Source organism: Protopterus annectens, chromosome 9.part0 (genome assembly GCF_019279795.1).
Source record: "Protopterus annectens isolate FY-2018-M chromosome 9.part0, PAN1.0, whole genome shotgun sequence".
NCBI classification, from domain to species: domain Eukaryota; kingdom Metazoa; phylum Chordata; order Ceratodontiformes; family Protopteridae; genus Protopterus; species Protopterus annectens.
In genome coordinates this window covers 967,716,261-967,735,603 of record NC_056743.1, presented here as the reverse complement: position 1 = coordinate 967,735,603, position 19,343 = coordinate 967,716,261, and the positions used below count along the sequence as shown (strand labels likewise).

General features: G+C 38.3%; 1 long non-coding RNA gene across 1 annotated transcript in view; it reads left to right on the top strand.

The window, feature by feature from the left end:
* The window catches only part of LOC122810917, a 96,531-nt gene extending 78,143 nt beyond the window's left edge, over positions 1-18,388 (top strand). The window contains exons 2-6 of the long non-coding RNA XR_006366149.1: positions 2,506-2,645; positions 8,891-9,075; positions 10,420-10,609; positions 16,894-17,004; positions 18,233-18,388. This is a non-coding gene — a long non-coding RNA (uncharacterized LOC122810917). The remainder of the gene's footprint in view (positions 1-2,505; positions 2,646-8,890; positions 9,076-10,419; positions 10,610-16,893; positions 17,005-18,232) is intronic.
* The last annotated feature ends 955 nt before the right edge of the window (positions 18,389-19,343 follow it).

The following is a 19,343-nucleotide window of genomic DNA, read 5'->3' as shown; positions in this document are numbered from 1 at the left end:
TACGGTTTCTGCTACATCACTGCTGCTATAGCCATAGTTTGCCCTGTCCCTTTCTCTCTGTATGGTTTCTGCTACATCACTGCTGCTATAGCCATAGTTTGCCCTGTCCCTTTCTCTCTGTACGGTTTCTGCTACATCACTGCTGCTATAGCCATAGTTTGCCCTGTCCCTTTCTCTCTGTATGGTTTCTGCTACAGTGAACCTTTTGCTAGCGTGACTGTCTTATTAGGACAGTTCCATCCCCATTTTCATTTGTCAAGAAAGTCCTGAACTGCTTTTGACCCTACACCCCTGATTTGCCATCACAGGCAGGATGCAGGAGTCAGTAGCAGCCTTAATGCACACATGAAAGGAGCAGAAGGCTTTAGAAGACCCACATACCTAAGGGTACCATAGCAGAGATGTCATTGAACATGCACTGTTAAGGTAAATTGAGGTACAACAATGTATGTTCTTAGCAACAAATAGAATAGATTTATTTTCCGTAGGTTCATGGGTTAAGCAGTTGTGTCCTCCACACTTTGTTTACTGTCTACCTACACAGAAATTAGATGTCACTCGGCAGATTATCCATAGTATGGCTCCCTGAAAATATCCTGTCTTCAGAAAATTCCAGTATTGACACTTGAAAATACCCATGGCTGTAATAATATTTATTAATCCTTTATAGCCCCTGGAAAACATATAAATGCAGTACAAGTGAAAACATGAAAAAAGTGAGAGTAGTGGTCATTTTCTATTACATGTTTCTGGGGAAGCTGTTTGCTTGATTGCTTGTAGTTGTCAATCTTTTGGACAGTGTATCCAAACTGGGCTTTTACCAGTGCTTCTGTGGAAGCTCTAGAGGAAAATTTCTATATTTTACATTTCACATTACACCCAGAGATGCAGTGCTACTTTGAAACAATTTTTACTATCATAACACTGACGGTAAACTCCTTAAATAAAGGTCCAGTTCAGGACAAGATATGTCTGAGGTATACCGCATCTTTTGATGTAATGACTTCAGTACTTTACTACTCTGCTATACAAGGTACGTATGGCAGGTTAGTACTTTGTGATGCAGTAGGTCAACTGCAGTAGATTACTTAATGTAGAACAACTGCCTTAGTAATGTTTAAGCAATATGTATGATTTGCAGATGGTAAACCACTGCAAAATAAATGCTGACATTTTTGTGCATCTCTTACTAGTTGAACCTACAGAAATGAGTTCTAAACATACAAATACAGAAGAACAGGTGTTTCTCATATCAGACTTGGAAACACTGAATTACCACTGAAAACTGAAGAGCAGGTATGATGCCAATTTCTTTACATTATGTTGTAATGATTGCTGTTGTGAAGATTACAGTGAGAGTAACTGAAAAAGTAAGCCTTCCTTCTGTACACTGTTAAGCAGTTCCTACTGAAATATGTGTACAAGGATATGCCCAGTATAACTGCAGGAACTGCATGGAGACCAAGACTGAGCAAGACCAAGTACTGCACCTTCTGTAGCTACCTACTTTGCACATGTATTTATGAAGGTGTAGTTCAAAACAGTGTTTCATGTGCTGAACAACTATAGATACATTAAAATATTTTCTTCAAATACTTCACTGTATCGTACTTATGAGGTCATAACTCTGAACACCTTTTTCATTCCTAAAGTAGCACCCTAAGAAATCAGACAAGGGAAGTTTAAAATTTTTAGTTACTCAAACCATTTCACTGTGCTAGCTGAGATCGTTTTTCACATGTTTGAATTGATTTTACTGAGAAACCTGAATGGAAGGCAAATATATTTCAAAAAGGGTTTCAGGCGGTTCTGTGTTTGAAATTCATGTCACTTGACTGTCCATTTGCGGATGTTAATTAACTAAAAATTATGAGGTTTACTTTTCTAGGTACTGCAGTTACTTCTTTGCTGTTATATGTAAGTAAATATTACCACTAATGTAGAAGGCATTTAATATCATTATTTTGCAGTATTTAGGTATATTTTTAACAGGTACTTCCTAAAGCAATTGAGTTATTGTTTCTACTGTCTAGTACTACTTGGCAATGAGTCCTGTAAAATACAGGAGAACTTGAAAACCGTAGGAGCCAAACCTTTTGTGGAAATGTGATTTCCCATGTAATTATTCACTACATCACAAAATATTTTTCCCGTAACTTCTGGTCTCTTCTTTGTATTAACCTTGCATTTGCATGTTGTGCCATTGATGACCAAAAAAATGGTATCTCAGTGCAAATCCATGGCAGAAGTTAAAACAGAATTCACTATTTCGAATGAATTGCAATGCACCATTATTTCCTTCCTCAGCTGTGTGGGTAATTTGTGTGGGGAAGAGAACTGGTGATAACTCAGTGTAATGTTGCCCAAAATTGAAATCTATTGTGACAATTGGAAAGTACAGTCATGTCTTACTACAGAATGTGTGCTACATACTGTAATTTGGACATCTGTATAAATTATTACTACTGCTGCATTAATACGTTTTTCATCTTTGTGATTTCTTAGGGAACTACAGACGTGTGAGAAATCTGAAGTGGAATCATTTCACTCCTTTGAAGAAGTGAGGAAAGCTATCAGTGAATTTGAGGAAAACGTAAAATCCAATTTCATTGTTGTGGAACAGAACAAACACTTTTCGAATGAAAGTAAGGATTTTGCAGGATTTATGGTTTGACACACACAAAAAAAATCCACATTTCAATACTGATAATTATGCAATTTTAACATTGCTGTGTTTGTATCAATTTTGTATGAATAATAACATTCTGATTTCCTTCCATATGAGTATTATGGTAAAACAGTTGCTACCTCTACTTGCATCACTTTAGGGAGACAAAGGGTCATCTCATTAAGAGCACAGCACACAGCTTATCCATCTAGCTTCAAACATCAAGAAGTACAGATCAATAAAGTTGCTGTATTCATATCTTGTAACTACAGCCAGACTCTAAAAATGTTGTCACCTGGATAGTGAAATGGAATGCAACAGTGAAGCCACATCCCACGAATCTGTGTGCAAATAACACGGTGGTTACAGCAGTACAAGAGGGCAATCAGGTGCCTGAAAAATAACATAGACAGGAAAATTGTGGATTACTGCAGTGGCTCTGCTGGACAGAGGCACAGGGAACTAATGGCTCTGCTGGACTGAGGCACAGGGAACTAATCTAAGGGGGCGGCGAAAGCCAACACATTCTGGCTATGCTTATAGATGCCCTCGGGCAGATAACCTAGTACTTACCTATGAACCTATGGAATAGGTTGACTGCTTTATGTACCTGGGAGGGGTGGTTGTACAGAAGGGAAGTCTGAATGAGGAGTTCAAAGCTACAATCAGAGTGCTCTCGGGTGACACGCACAGTCAGGAGTAGGCAGTGACAGAAGGCTGCCACAGAACCTGAAACAGTAGGAGTATTAACCATTGCTGTAGCCAGAACTACTGTAATGAGACAGAATCATGGTCAGTGCAGTCAGAGCAGCTGAGGAAAGCAGAGGTGATGGAGGTGAAGTGCGTGAGACAGGTGGTAGGACACAGACTGTGACACTGAAAGAAATGAGGATATTATAGCAGTAGCTCAAATTGCTTAGAAGTTCAGCAGATCATGGCAGTTTGGTCATACTTGTTGCAAATGAAAGGAGCAATGTGGTGCAAAAGATTTGGAACAAACAAGAAATTTGAGGACATGAAGGTGTCCTGCAAACAGATGTACACATTGCATAGGTTAAAACCTCCGACAGGTATGACAGCTGAAGAATATAGGAGACCGTCCTTAAATGTAGAGATTTGTTGACAGTTGACACAGTACACTGATACCATGTAGAACATGGAATCAAAGGCTCTACATCTCAGCAACATGCCTTCTGCATATTGCAGGCATGCTGGATTTCAGAGATGAGAGCATATGCCTTTATAGGAATAATGGATTGAATCAAGGTTATTTTCTTACTTCAGTGAATACTGTGCCAGATGCTGACCCATTCATGCAGCTGCGGAAAGCTTACAAGTGGTACAGTGTTAATACCTTACATTTCCACACTACATACACAGGGCCATCTGGTCATGTCAGGCAGATGATGCTTGAATTGATATAGCTTATGCAATTCTTTTTAGCAAAATTTGTATCAATGTGTTTCAGTTTTCAAACTTGTCTGTAGAGCATGTATGATTACTGAACTCATTTTTCACTGCTGTTATATGTCAATCAACAACAAATTGTGATGACCATGACATGGCTTCAATATCTTTACATTCCTTCTCAGTGGATATTCTCATTTCTTAGACAAACATTGAAACTGTTGTCTCTGAAGGGTGGTGGGGTAATTACTGTATGTTTCTTCCACTAACACTTGTTCAGTACACATTAAGGGTTAATACAGTTAAAGAAGTCCCTTTTAAAAAGGTACAGTTCACTGTACTCTGGTTTGTTGTGAATTATTTCAGTATTTCGCTCTGTTCCTATGGTGACAACAACAGTTTAAAAGAGCAGGCGTTATATTATTGCTGCCTTTTCAATTGACAAGTAGGGTTATGATCCACATTTTAGAAATAAAAAATGTCCGACCGCCTGCTGTGGGACCTACTGGCAGCAGAATGAAAATAATCATTTAGGGTCATACTGATAAAAATGTCACATTGGTCATAACTGCAGTGAATGTAGCACTTCACTGGCTATGTGTTTGATGTCATGCACCCAAAAAAAATTGGTACTCTTACTGATACTAATTCATTCACATTTCTTGACTGTGTCTGTGATCTCAAAATAGTCATGCAGAATGAGAAGCACTTCTGTTAACAAAAGTGTCACAAAAGGTTGTTTTTGTAATGTTGCTGTACATTTCCTGTACTAGCCATTTCTCAGTTAAACTTGTCTCATACTACGAAGCAGATGGTATACAATCTTATACTCCTACTCGGACATGAGCAGTCATTGCTGGAGAGCCTTCTACACATAAATTCCAGAATTTCATATCTGAGACTCCACAGTATTGCAGGTTTGCACCAACTACACAGCCAGTTTCATAGAAGAGATGAATCCCTTGTACTTCTTGATGTGTGTGTGTGTGCATGTGCGCACTATGTATATGTGTGTACATGTGAAAATATATATATATATATATATATATACGTATGAAAATGAATATATATATATATATATATATATATATATATATATATATAGATAGATATATATATATATATATATATATATATATATATATATATATATATATATATATATAGGTTTATAGGTAGGTACTAGGCTATCTGCCTGAGGGCATTTATAAGCCTAGCTAGATTCATGTGCCAGCTTTCGCCACCCCATTGATTAATTAACTCTGCCTCTGTCAAGAAGAGCCAATGAAGTGATCCCAGGGCTGTATTTTCTGTTACCCATCCATTCGTCAAGGTTTCTCTTGAAGAGTGTTAGTGAGGGGCTCTGCCTAATGTAGTTAGGAATTTTGTTCAAAACCATGGGGAGTCTCTCTGTGACAGGAATGTATCCCTCCAGCATGTTCTATTTATTGTTGTGGCGAGGTTTAACTCACTAGAGTGAGTGGCTCACAGTTACTTGGATATATTTAGGTGGAGCATGTCCATCAATTCTGAGTTGAACATGGCTTTGTAAGTCAAGCAGAGATCACCTCTGAGTAAGCGATATGCCACTGAGTACAACCTGAGTTTTTCCAGTCGGGCTGCATAGGATGTATGTTTTAGGCCAGTAATCCTCTTGGTGAGTTACTTTTGTGGTCTTTCCAGCTGTTGGAAGTGTCTTGTGAGGTACATCCCAAATGGGGCATTGTACTCTATGATGGGTCTGATGAGTGACGAGTAGAGGGGCACTATAAACTCTTTATTTCTGGATGCGAACCCTTTAGTAATTAAATGGGCTACATAGAAGGATTGCCTGACTGCTTTGGCAATATGATTGTCAAAGGAGAGATTACTATCTACCTGGGTCCCCAGATCTCTTATTACCTCTTCTGTATTAAGGGGGCTGCCACCTATATGGTAATTCATGGGTGTTTTGTTTTTCCCAAATGGGATGACTATGCATTTTGTGGCATTTAGCTTGAGACCATGACTTTGACACCAGGTGTCCGTCTCAGTAAGGCCCTTTTGGAGAATGTCTGTGTCAGCCAGAGAGTCAATTATGGCTCCCAGTTTGCAGTCATCGGCAAACTTGGTTAGCCATAGTCCTCCTGTGTTTGCCTGTACTTCTGAGAATTATATGCTGAACAGTAGGGGTCCCAGGACCGAGCCTTGTGAGACACCAGTTGTGACTGGTTTAGAGTCGGACCTGGAGCCTGCTATTCTTACTGTGTTAGTTCTGTCTGTAAGCCTGTTGGCAACCCATCTCATGACGTAGGGGTTTATGTTCATGCTGGTGAGATTTTCTATAATTCCCGTGTGGGGAATGGTGTCAAAAGCCTTGGAGAGGTCAAGATAGGATGTGTGAACCACCTTCCCCTCATCTATGGCCTTGGTGACTGTCTCGAAGAAGTCAACCAGGTTTAGTAGGCATGATCTGCCCTTAAGAAAGCCGAACTGGGTCAGGTCAAGTGTTTGGAGGTTCCCAATGTCTTTGTTAATGAGTTCCATGATGATGCGCTCCATACCCTTGCAGACCAGGCTAGTCAGGCTTATGGGGCGATAGTTACCAGGGTCAGTTGTGGTCTCTCGTTTGTGGAGCAGAATAACCATTGCTGTGCACCATTCTATGGGCATGTAGCCTGTGGAGAGGCTGAGTTTGAACAGTGTGTTGGGGGTTTAGTTTGTTCTGTAGTTCGTGCAAGATGCAGCCTGGGACACCATCTGGCCCCATTGACGCTGTGCTTTTAGCTTTTGAAAGGGCTGTTTTCACCTGTGTGTTTGTGATTTCCAGGTTACTACACTTTTCTGGTATTGTTGTGGGCCCTTTTGGGGGTCAGTGGAGGGTGAAGTTTGCACTGAATCTATCTGCCAGGATGTTGGCAGTATCAGTAGGTTCAGTATATTTTGTGCTATTTTACACTAACTCAGAGCATATCTGCGAGTTGCCACTTAGATTCTTGACATAGCTAAAGAAGGCTCAGTGGTTATCTTTCGAATCCTTGTCTATTTTTCTTTCGAAGTTAGCCTTGGATGATTTTATGAGGGACCTTAGTTTCTTACTGATACTGATCAGGGATGTCTTTCCTTCTTGGGATTTTCTTTTTTTTCTGAACTACTTTCCTCCTTTTATTGTATCGCCTGTTCATGGCAGGGGTCCACCAGATTGGTTTCCTTCTCTTAGGGGAGTGAGTCTTGGTTTTGTTTGGGGATAGCATGATCCATGCATTCTTGTAGGTGCCCGTAGAGTGCATTAGTAAAGGATTTTGCAGGTTGGACAGCGTTATCCTTTAGCATGGGGGTTTTGAAACTTCCCACCTTGGTCTTAAGTAACGTGAAGTTTGCTGTTGAAAAGTTTTTCACGGTGGATTCTTTGACCAGGGATGGTGGTGGAATGTGGATATCCAGAGTGATTAGTTTATGGTCTGATCTAACCAGTGATGGGTTGACCTCCAGTGCGGAACACCTGTCACCCATGTTGGTGATGACCAGGTCCAATATGTTTTCACCTCTGGTAGGGGAGTTCACCAGCTGATCCAGGGCATTTGAGTTGATAAATTCCAGGAAGTGCTGGTCCTGGGAGTTTGTACTTGAGTAGTTTTCCCAGTTAACAGTAGAGTAATTGAAATCGCCCAATATCAGGGTGTTCTGTAGAACCTTCATGTTTTCCACTGTCCCCAGAAAGGCGGAGTGGTGGTCCTGGGTCATGGAGGGTGATCTGTAGTGGACCCCAATTTGCATTGCAGATTTGCCTGATGTTAGTTGCACATGGATGATCTCAGAGATATCATGCTGTCCACTAACCTGGAGGTGTAGGTATCCTTGATGAATATGGATACACCCCCTCCTTTTGTGTTTCGGTCCATGTTCTGTTTCCGAAATGTGTATTATGAGTTGTAGCCCAGTAGTGCTGGGGTTCTCTATGGAGCCTTGAACCAGGTTTCAGTTACTGCACAGATGTCAACGTTTTCCATACTGAAGAGTGCTTCGAGCACTTGCATTTTGAGATTTAAACTCCTGGCGTTGAGTAGCATAGCCCTCATTTTTTTATTTGTGCTGTTTACGTAGGTGGGTTTGACTTTTGAGCCTTGCTTAAAAATGGCACTATGGGGGTAGCAAGAGCCTTGGCCAGTATTCGAAAGCCTAGGGGTGACAGGTGCAAGACATCCCTTGCGAAGCAACGAGGCTTGTCGAGCATGTCGTCCCAGGCTGACAGACACCGGATCCCCTTTGAATGACACCAGAAGCTTAGCCAATTGTTGAAATTAATAATTTTCTCTACAATGTGGTATCATTCTTGGTGAGGGCAGGATGCTACTCAGGGTCAGGGTCATACCCGCCTGGGCTACATGATCCGAGATCTCTTCCATGTCTCTTTTCATGTAGTCCAGAGAGGTACGTCTCAGGTCATTCACACCAACATGAACAATGACAGAGTCATATTTGTACTTGTTCTGGGGTGACCCGAGTGCTTGTGTTATGTGGCAGATTCTGGATCCCGACAGGCAGCTAACAGTAACCTTCTCCTTGTCCAGCCTAGTGAGTGGGATGTCAGTGTGCCAGACTATATAGATACAGAATGTGGTTTAATTCTATAAATATATAGATGCACATATGCATATACACATACTTGAACACACATATACATTCATGTACATATATGACATACATTTCCTGGAGACACATCAACATCTGAGAGGTCCATGTAGATCTATATACCTTGTGGTAACTACTAATTGTAATAATAACCGAATCAGTACAAATTATTGCTATTTATTTAATTTGTTTTCCATTGTATAGATTTTTGGCCAGCTCTGAAGACAAGAATTCATTGGCAGCAACAAACCCTACAAGGTGTAATTGTGATACCCTTCAACGGTATTCCATATGTGATTATTGGGCGGAAAGTTCTAATGTGTCATTTGGGAAGAGATTTGGCAGTTGCCAAGAAAAGGAAATATGCTGAACAGAGAAACAAAAAACAGGTGAGTATGAGGTTTGTTTTCATAATGTAGTTGTTTGTCCCTGTTTTACTGAATGAAATAACAGTTGTAGATCAAATTTCAGTGGTTTGCAGTTATACAAAAATTTACCATTATACCCTTGCTTAATTTAGAATTTGCAAACTTTGCAGCCATTATTAAGTATTTCATAATTCCAAATTAATTAAAACAAAACTTGACTAATGAGAGAATCACTGCATTTTACCCACTGTGTAACATATACATCATAGGAATGTATAATGTACATTTGTTTTACAGACATGGTGACTGCTAACTGAACTATTGACTTTAAGCTTCTGATTCAGTAATTGTCATTTATATGTATACGACTCGCATCACTTTGTATGTCATTCATTGTTATATACATTAATGCTACAACCAGAAGATACTGTTTTGGGACTTCTTTTGAAAAACTGCTTCACCCTCATCCTTCATGTTTCCCTCTCTTGTTTCTTTAGGCACAGTATTAATCATCTTCAGCACAACACTTTGTATCAATGTCTGCTTCCTCTACATTTGCCTTTCCTTTCATTGTACTTCTACACAGTTGATTACATTGATGTCAAACAGGCTGTACAAGACCCCATCATGAAAAGTTAACAATTACATGCGTTCATAAGGTACTGCTGATGTATACTGATCAGAAAATTAAACTTGTAATAAAAGTTTCACTGGACACATGGCTGCAATCTTACATTCAAACACCAGGCTTCCATATCGAAAGTTAAACTCCATAACTATTTCCAGATTTCTATACTGTTATTTATATTTCACTTACCTAAAGAGATGCAGCATATGCAATGTCTTTCTTATGTCTGATAGATTTCAGTCTGTCCATGTTGCTGTAATATCCATGCATCACTTTGTCCTTAGTTATCTTCTTTGTTGGCAGTTTTGCTGTTTATTCCATGAAGTCTGTTATAGGTATAACACATACTTATTTCAGCCTGTGAGAAAACCATCCCTACAATATTCCAGCAACAAGCATTAAGTGGTATATTTGTTTATGAACACATGGTAATGAATGTGTTACATACTCCCTGTGTGACATTTGACTGTGCTACACATAATGCTGTTCAGTACTGCTTTTATGTTATTCCTCTCGGGGGGGCAAACTCTAAAGATGCCATAAAACACGAAGCATTGCAGACTTGATTTACAAAATTTTATGTGGTGTGCCCTACATATCCATATAAACATGTATTTAGTACATATGAAACAGCATGGTTTTCCTGATGTTTACAGATATTCATTACTGAAACTGCCATATGTTGAGGCACTCAGCATTCTGCTGATAACATGTTTAACGCGTCTTTCTCTTTAAAGTAAATTTAACAGTGTCATCTCACCTTGACAACCCTTTGGAATGGATCATTATTACTTAAAATACCTGGACTGTGAACCTCTCTTTACAAATGTACTAACACAAGGAGACAAAAGACATGAAATTGCCATTTATTTTCACTATACCAACATGTGAAGAACATTGTAAGAGTGCATTGGACCAATACCAAATGTGAGTGTGACACATGGTGTTTCAACCTTTCTTGGCAAGCAATAATATGCTCAATGCACACATACAGCTTTGGCTGACTAGCATACCGCATGTTCATATACCAATTCCATCCATGTTTCCTCTGCTGCTAAGTGCTTTCCAGCTGCAGACACAGCATATACTATCAGATTCTCATGCTGTCACCTACAGGTGGACATGTATCATACTGAAGATTGCAGTATTGTTTCTCACTATATGTCCTTCTACACTTTTGCTGTCAAAGCTGGAAAGTAATGAAGAGAAGCCCATGCTTTGCTATGCATGTTGACATTAATTTTTGTGTGTCTGTGAGTAGTTTGTGATGCTGTGCTTATCACTGCAACGCTTACGCAATAAGTTTTTATTGACATATAACGCTTGTGCACAGCTGCTTGGGAGCAATATCCATGGACTGTACTTAATTGCACATTGGGAGATTTCACACTACACCAGTTTTAATTCTGATGTCACTAAACTTTCAGTGTGACTCCTAGGTACTGCTGAAAATAGCATTCTTTACTTATCTGATGTACTGTTTTGTTTACATTGATATGATGTTCAGTAATAGGTGCTTGTGTCACTTGGAAGCACTTATGGTCCACAGTAATGGATGCATGTTTCATTTATTCATTGTATTGACAGTGGAGGCTCAAGGAGAAAAGCTGCAAGGCATGATATGTAATGCATTCAATACTCAACAATAACAAGTATAATAATGCAGTTTCCGTGAGTACATAGCGTACGTAATACAATTCGTACTTGTGTTCATAAAAACTAATTAACAAACATTGTTTTGAGACATGACGTAAAGAATAGTGATGTATAATACAGGTTGGAGTACTTTAGCACATATAACAGAGGGAGGTATTAGAGCAATTAAGCCCATGTAAGTGTTAATACACAGTACTGATATCACAGTAATTTGGGAGTGCCAGTTTGAAGTAGGAATAATACGTTAAGATGTACAGTGCAGTGAGGTATTGGAAGGGATAAGCAGCTTAAGTGATTCACTGCTTTCAAGGTAGGTATAGAAAAGCTGATTGAGGGTACTGGAAAGATATGTCCCAGATAAGGAGTGCAGACAAAGCCAAGAACCATAGAGGAACTCTTTTAATAATGTTTTGATAAGGTGAAGGTATGCGATACACCTGAGTGATATAGGAATGCTATTACAAGTGGTAGCTACACTATTAAAATTGAGACTGACCCCACCAGCTTGTGTAGTTTGCATATGGTAATATATTGATCATTTGTTGGACCAAAGGGGGAGGTTGGAAGATAGTAATGGAGCATTGGTCTAATTCCTGGGCAGTCAGGTGGGATGTGGATTATTTTATGGGGTAAGGTGAGCTGAGTAATAACATAGGTGGTAAGGAAGCTCAAGGCTGTTAAGTGTTTAGTGCTAAACATTGCAGGGTCTGCTAAGGCTTGTTGCAAGCAAATCTGCTGACTTTGTTATAACACTGTTCCAATGCAGAACTAAGTAATGCTTTTAAATTTGTCATGATAGGGAATTTATATACGACAGAGAGGGTAAGAGGTAAATGGTACCTACAGTAACCCTGGCTGAGTCTGTAATGAATTTTTTGACTCTGTGTAGGGGGCCTAGTTGTGGATGGGTATTTCTTGATGATGTTGCTGATATGCAAATGAAATTAATATTCTCATTATTTGTCATGCCCAGTTGTTTTCTGTGGGGGCACTACAGTGTTTTTTTCAGTTTAAGGAAGAAATGTGACAGTTGCTTTTCCATGAAAATGGGATTTGGGGAAACAAATAAGTTAGTTAAATTGGAATGTAGTATCAGGTGATTATCCTGTAATCAAGTTTAATCAGAGTTAAAGGCTTCATGTTTAATTCACTAAAGATATATTAGTTTGCCGGAAATGTATATGTTATTTTTAGCTAAACTCAGAAGTTAGCACTTATTTACTGCCATTTCCCAGATGTCATTTTAGTCAGTGTCATTGACAACAGTTTTCTACTATTTGGATTCCCTTTGGAGTACCTTTGGATTCCCACTCTCTATTAAAGTTAATACCCAACAGCCTTGCTGTATAAAATCTAAGACCATCTATCACCACTGAATCAAAATAAAATAAAACCATCCCAAATCCAAGCAAACCCAGAAACTATTACATAAACTTTTAAGACTTTTAGAATATCACCAATGATGGAGATATCCACCCTAATCCTGGCCCGACATCAATAAACAACCCAGACTGCCCTGCATTTTCCCCAATGTCATCCCATTCTCTACAAATTTACCACCTAAATATCAGAAGTATTAACAAGAAGGTACATAATTTGCACGCTCTCCTAGATACTCACCTACCAGATATAATATGTTTAACTGAAACCTGGCTAAAGCCAGAGATCAAAGATAATGAGCTCATCCCACCAGGGTACAATATACATAGGAATGACAGAAACAAAAAAAAGGGTGGTGGCGCACTCTATAAAAGTAACCTTAACATTACTATCAACTCTACCCAACCACCCCAAATCTCTAATGCTGAAATACTTGCCTTGAAATTTCAACTGAATAAAGAAAAAAGCATAAATTTAATTGTTATGTATATCCCTCCTGGGAATAATACTAATACTTTGGAGAACATACTAAGCTGGCTATCTAATAACTACCCACAAGAAACTATAATAATGAGTGATGTTAACATTGACTGGAACCTATGTTCTTCAGAAAAGAACCCCATACACATTAACCTTTATGGATTCTCACAGATTATAACCACCTCACTAGAATAGGAAACTCCAACCAAAAAGAAAGTATTCTCGATTGGATCCTTATAAACAGTCACCCCCACATGTACAAGTCCGGGACCCTATCAAATGACATTAGTGATCACCTTATAACATATATAACTAAAATAAATCAGGTTACTCCACAGTCCCAATGTATAGGTCAGTTAGAAACAAAAAAAAGTTTGACCTCACAAAATTTAAGAATGAACTGAAATCCTGTAGTTGGGCAACACTCAAGTATCTCCCCCTAGAAGAGGCAGTAGATTACTTTAACACCACTTTCCTAACCATACTAGATACTCACGCTCCAAAAAGACTCATCAAAACTAAAACTAAGATTGCACCGTGGCTCACAAAAGACTCTAAACTTAAAATCAAACTCAGAAATAAGGCCTGGGAAACCTGGCGTTCAACCAAATCTACCTTAGACCGCACTAAATTCCAACAGCTAAGAAATGTAACTAAAAAAGCCATATTATCTGATAAAAAAAACTATTACTGCCAACTACAGAATAAACACCAAAATAACCCTCAACAATTTTGGGCAGGCTTAAATAACCTTCTCCACCCAGGCAAGTCGTCCACTCCGACCCCAGAAGTAGTGATGGATAAAGACCCTGAAGAAATAGCCAATACCTTCAACACTTTCTTTACGAATATTATCCAAACATTAGCTAACCCAACTATCCACCAACAACTTATCGGTAATTGAGAATATCCCAGAACCTATAAATACCTTCAACCTAAAACCCGTCCCCACATCCTTAATAAGATCCCTACTACAAAAACTTAAACCAACTACCCTCTCAGCAGACCTCCTACCAGCAGAATACCTACAAAAAGCTGCAGATGTCATAGCCTACCCTGTTTCTATCCTTATCAATCGGACCTTTACCGAGTCTATAATCCCGTCTATATGGAAAATATCCACGTTATTCCACTTCATAAAGGGGGGTCCTCCACAGAACTATCTAACTACAGGCCCATAGCTATAATGTCCCCTTTAGCCAAAGTTATGGAAAAATGTATGCATAAACAACTCCTTCAATATCTTATCCAAAACAAACTACTAACTAGTTCTCAGCACGGCTTTAGACCCAACCACAGCACAACAACGGCCCTCCTCTCCTTTACAGACACAATAAATCATAACCGTAATGACAAAAAAGTGTCATCAGCCCTCTTTCTGGATCTATCAAAGGCATTTGATATGGTCAACCACCAACTACTTCTGGACACCTTAAAAAAATCTTTACCTGGATAACTTAACTCTAGAATGGTTCAATGCCTACCTCTCTGGCAGGAAACAAGCAGTACTCTGGCAGAATAAACTCTCCAATTTGCTACCTAACACCATTGGGGTTCCTCAAGGGTCCATATTAGGTCCACTTGTCTTCTCAGTCTTCATTAATGATCTCCACAAAGCCATTCCTGAGGCCACCTGTATTCAATATGCTGACGATTCGACACTAGTATGCTCTGACATATCTCCTGACAGACTACTAACCAAAACTCAAAGCTGCTTTACCAAAGTGGAAAACTGGCTATCTGGTCGTCAGTTAATCCTAAATCCAAAAAAAACTAAATTATTGCTCTTTCAGCCAACCCACAAACTTCACCTTATAGACTTTTCTATAACATCAAATAATGGGACGATTATCTCCCCAGACCCTCACACGAAACTACTAGGAGTTACTATTGATAATAAACTCAGATTTGACACACATATTAATTTAGCCATTAAAACTGTGAACAAAAAACTAGGATCTCTATATAGAATCAAAAATTTTCTAACCCCAACGGCAAAAGTGACCATTGCCCGAACACATTTGCTCTCCACCCTTCTTTATGCATCCACAATTTTCACCAATCTGAACAAAATCAACTTAAATAAACTCTCCTGCTCTTACAATCATATTGCAATATTTGCAACAGGAACTCCATATAGAACTCATCATTGTATCAACCTAAAAAGCCTAGGGTGGATAGAACTCCCAAACCTTGTAAAACTGACCCAACTTACTGAGGCATTTAAAATACTCAAACACCCTGACAAATGTCCTTCACTTGAGAACTTAGTCTTACCATATACCAACCTAAACAGTCTACGCTCTTCTAACAGGCCACTCTTGAAAATGGTTAAATCTTTCAACTCAGGAGGTGATGCACTATTTACAAACGTGGAAAAGTTTGGAACTCACTTCCTCTTAGTATTCTCACAATTACTTGTCTACCCCAATTCAAAAAACAACTTTTCCACCACTTCCAGTCGCACTGGCTATGCCAATGCTCATTTCCTGATTAACCCTACCTAGGATCCTAAATGTCTTCAATTTCTCGCTCAAACCTTAATCCTCTTTTATTCTTCCTGTAACAAAACTCTCATAATAGACCACTATCTGGTGTCTACTAGTTTCTCACAGGAATAGTCGTCTCCTTACCTACATCTTATGATTGCTTTTTTTTTTTTTTTCAGTAAATGTATTAAAAGAATTTACCTATAGAACTTATATTAGTATAATTACTACATTGTTTATTTGTTTTTATAACATAATGACATGTATTCGTGTAATCATCCTCAATATCTAATATGTATTTTACTTAACTCATAATTGCTGTTTTTGTCTGATTTTGGAGTTTTTCTCCCCGGGCCTCCGCTGAAAATGGACATGTATCCAGTCTGATTTCTCCCGGTAAACAAATGTAAAATAAATAAATAAATAAAATAAATTTGCATTTATCTCCATTTCCCTTCAGGTGCTCATAATACGAGTCAAACCTTTTCAGAAGTCCTTCCATCAAAAAGTGAACTAGCCATTGCAGCTGATCCAAAATAAGCTGTTTAATGACTGGGAAAATTGATCTATCCACATGACGATACAATCCTGCAGTTGGTATCTTTAGGTAGCAGATGAGTACAGGAAGGCTTTAGTCCCAACAAACAGATGGCTGTGTAATATTTGGGCTTTTCAATGACTGTGATTATGTATTCATGACAAGTCAATAGTCTCTCAAGCCACTGAGTGTTTCGTGATAGATTATAGTGCAGTTTACAGAAGAAATGCTTTGATATGTTGAGAAAACATGCCTATGCTGTGTCAATAGTGACTACTCCCAGTATCGTGTCAGTTGGTTTACCTATAGAATAGCAGGAGAAAAGGACCACTTCTGAATAATTCATTCTGAACATCTAAGTGCTGTTAAGTATAAATTAATATCAACTGAAATGCATGTTTCAAATGATCCAGCATTGTTGATCTATTACACTTGCTATTACATTTGAGCCTTCATATGCATGCAGTTAGACTACACAGACTCCAGTCACAATGTGATTAATAGTACAGCAGCGACTTCATTTATTATAACTGTAATAGTTAACACATCTATACCAGTGCTTTCACAATGATAAATTCTGGATATCTATTTAACATTTTGCTATTTATAAATTCTACATACATATTGGATACTGCTGGTCATACTTTTGTTTATGCTTACTTTTAAAGGGAGATGAACACATTATCTTACAACAAAGACAGCTTATTCAGCATACCAAAAAGATGAATTGTCCAGCAAAAATCCTTATTTATCATGTCATGTCTTTTCTAGATTATAAGGTATGCAGTTATGCTTTGCCATTTCTCTCAGTATTTTTGCAGTGACAAACATAGGGGATGCAAGCATAGTTGTTTTGTGTATTTTCTGCAATATACTTACCAGTGCATGTACATTGCAAATGTCCACTTGATTATGGTAACTGTACTAACAGTATGTTAGAATCAATGACGTGAAAATATTACTAGCATATCCTGCAAAATGTTAACATTGTACAATGGAGTTGTATATCACATACATGTTACAGACCCACTTACACTGATAAATGGACTGTAAAACTGAACTTATGCCATGGAATATGAACTGAGAAGGTATCTTAGTCATGAAAGGTACAGTTCAATGTCCAATGCAATCTAGACAGAACAACCTCTTGGGCTGGTGAGCATCATGTTGAAGCATTATATAATATTTGGGGCCTGTTACTTTCCATCTATTAAGTAACTCCTCCGCAGTCTTGAACATGTTCATTGTGAGATATTCCCACCAAACTGTAGATCAACTGTGTGAACCCACTAGTACTGGATTCATTTATTAGAAAGTTTTTTGACGTTATTAATCTAAAGATATACAGAAAAAGGATGTGATACTATCACATGACATGTACAGCCTGAGAGTCAAGATTATCATAAGTAATGTTACAGAACAAAAGCATTATGTATTCATTGTGTGACTACGTACACTGTTTATGCATGAAGTGAGACTGATAGATGAAGTAGTATTTCCCAAAGAGTAATAACTAGATTTTGAAACCATTTGGGTCCTCCTTTTCCATGCAGTTGTCCTTGATTACAGAATGGCAATCTTAAGGCAAAGGTGGGTACATGGTGATTATTAATGAGGATTAAGACATTTAAGTATGTTTCGATCTGCATATTGTTTTACTTATCATGACAACTAACAAAAGTATTGCAGCCAATATTCCAACATTGGAAAAAATGTACAGATATTTTTCAGACTTCATTTTATTACTTTAAGTATCATTAGTAGTAATGAATGTATTGCAAACAGCGCATTGTACTCGGAAAACAGTTGACTTCATTACTGTAAAGAGGATGTTTGAAGAGCTACACATAGAATGGGATATGGAAAATGGACACAGCACAGCCCTGAAAATGTCACTGCTGCCATGTTTGCTCCCGTCTTAATTTTTTTTTTTTTTAAGTAAGCAGTGCATTGCAAGCTAACTGTGAAAAATGTATGCCAGTTTCACAAATCTTAATATTGCATTAGATCCACAGTGTCACTGAGAAAAGAAGAAAACTGGCATCTCAGAAACTGAAGTCTGCTCTTCAGAAGAATACCAGAAATATTCATGTACTGCATACATATTTGACAACATTTCCTAAACGCTCAGACCATGTCAATCATGCAGTGAGTGGAGAGGTAACTAACTGTTCAATTACTTGCTTCTTATGATGTGAAATACTACAGGTGGATAAGCAAATGAATAAATGTACATGCACAGATTGTATTAGTGTCAATAACAAAAGTCTTTCAAGAAGATACATGTTGCATAGTTGAAGATTACAACTGGCACTTCTTTCATGTCACTGTTTCATTTTCAGAAGCCAAGAGTTATGGCATTTATTTATTCATTATAGTTTGATGACCAGGATAGTCCACTGGGCCTGGAAGAGCCCGTTTTCAGTGGCGGCCCAAGGGAGAAAAGCTCCACAGGATATAGACAATGTTACAATAGTTATACAAAAGTAAATATACTAGTAGGACAGTGAAATATACAGACATAATATACAATTTGTTAAAAAAAGACATAACATTTGTAATCCTAGGTAATGATTTACAAAATTGAGATTCATGTAGTCTAAACACATTAAAATTATAGGCATTTCAGATAAAAAACATGCAAGTAAAACATTTATGTTCAGATAAAAAAAGATGTGCTTGTGTGTCATTTTTTTCAGTTCCTTTCTGTTTATATCCAGCTGTATGTGTTTCATATGAGTGATATATCACACCATCAGCTTTTCACATATGTGACCTATGATGGGCAGTGGGATTCAGAAAGGTTTAGTACAGTGCAGACTCCATATCTGTGAAGATAGCCATATCATGATAAGCATGTACACTTGTTACTGTAGTTTACACTGAGGAATTCCCTTTCTGGGTGCCTCAGCAAGCAAAATAGGCTTGTGGGTAAAGCAGCATGCTAATGTGGCTGTTTTGGAAAGTGGGTAATACTACTAAAACAATTGCACACCCTGTAACTGTCAGCTCCTCCAAATTTTCCCATATGTTTTTTTCTCCCAAATCACCCAGCTTAGTGAAATGTTACACTATAGGAAGTGGTGAACAGTGTCCAAAGATAATAAACAGATATTAA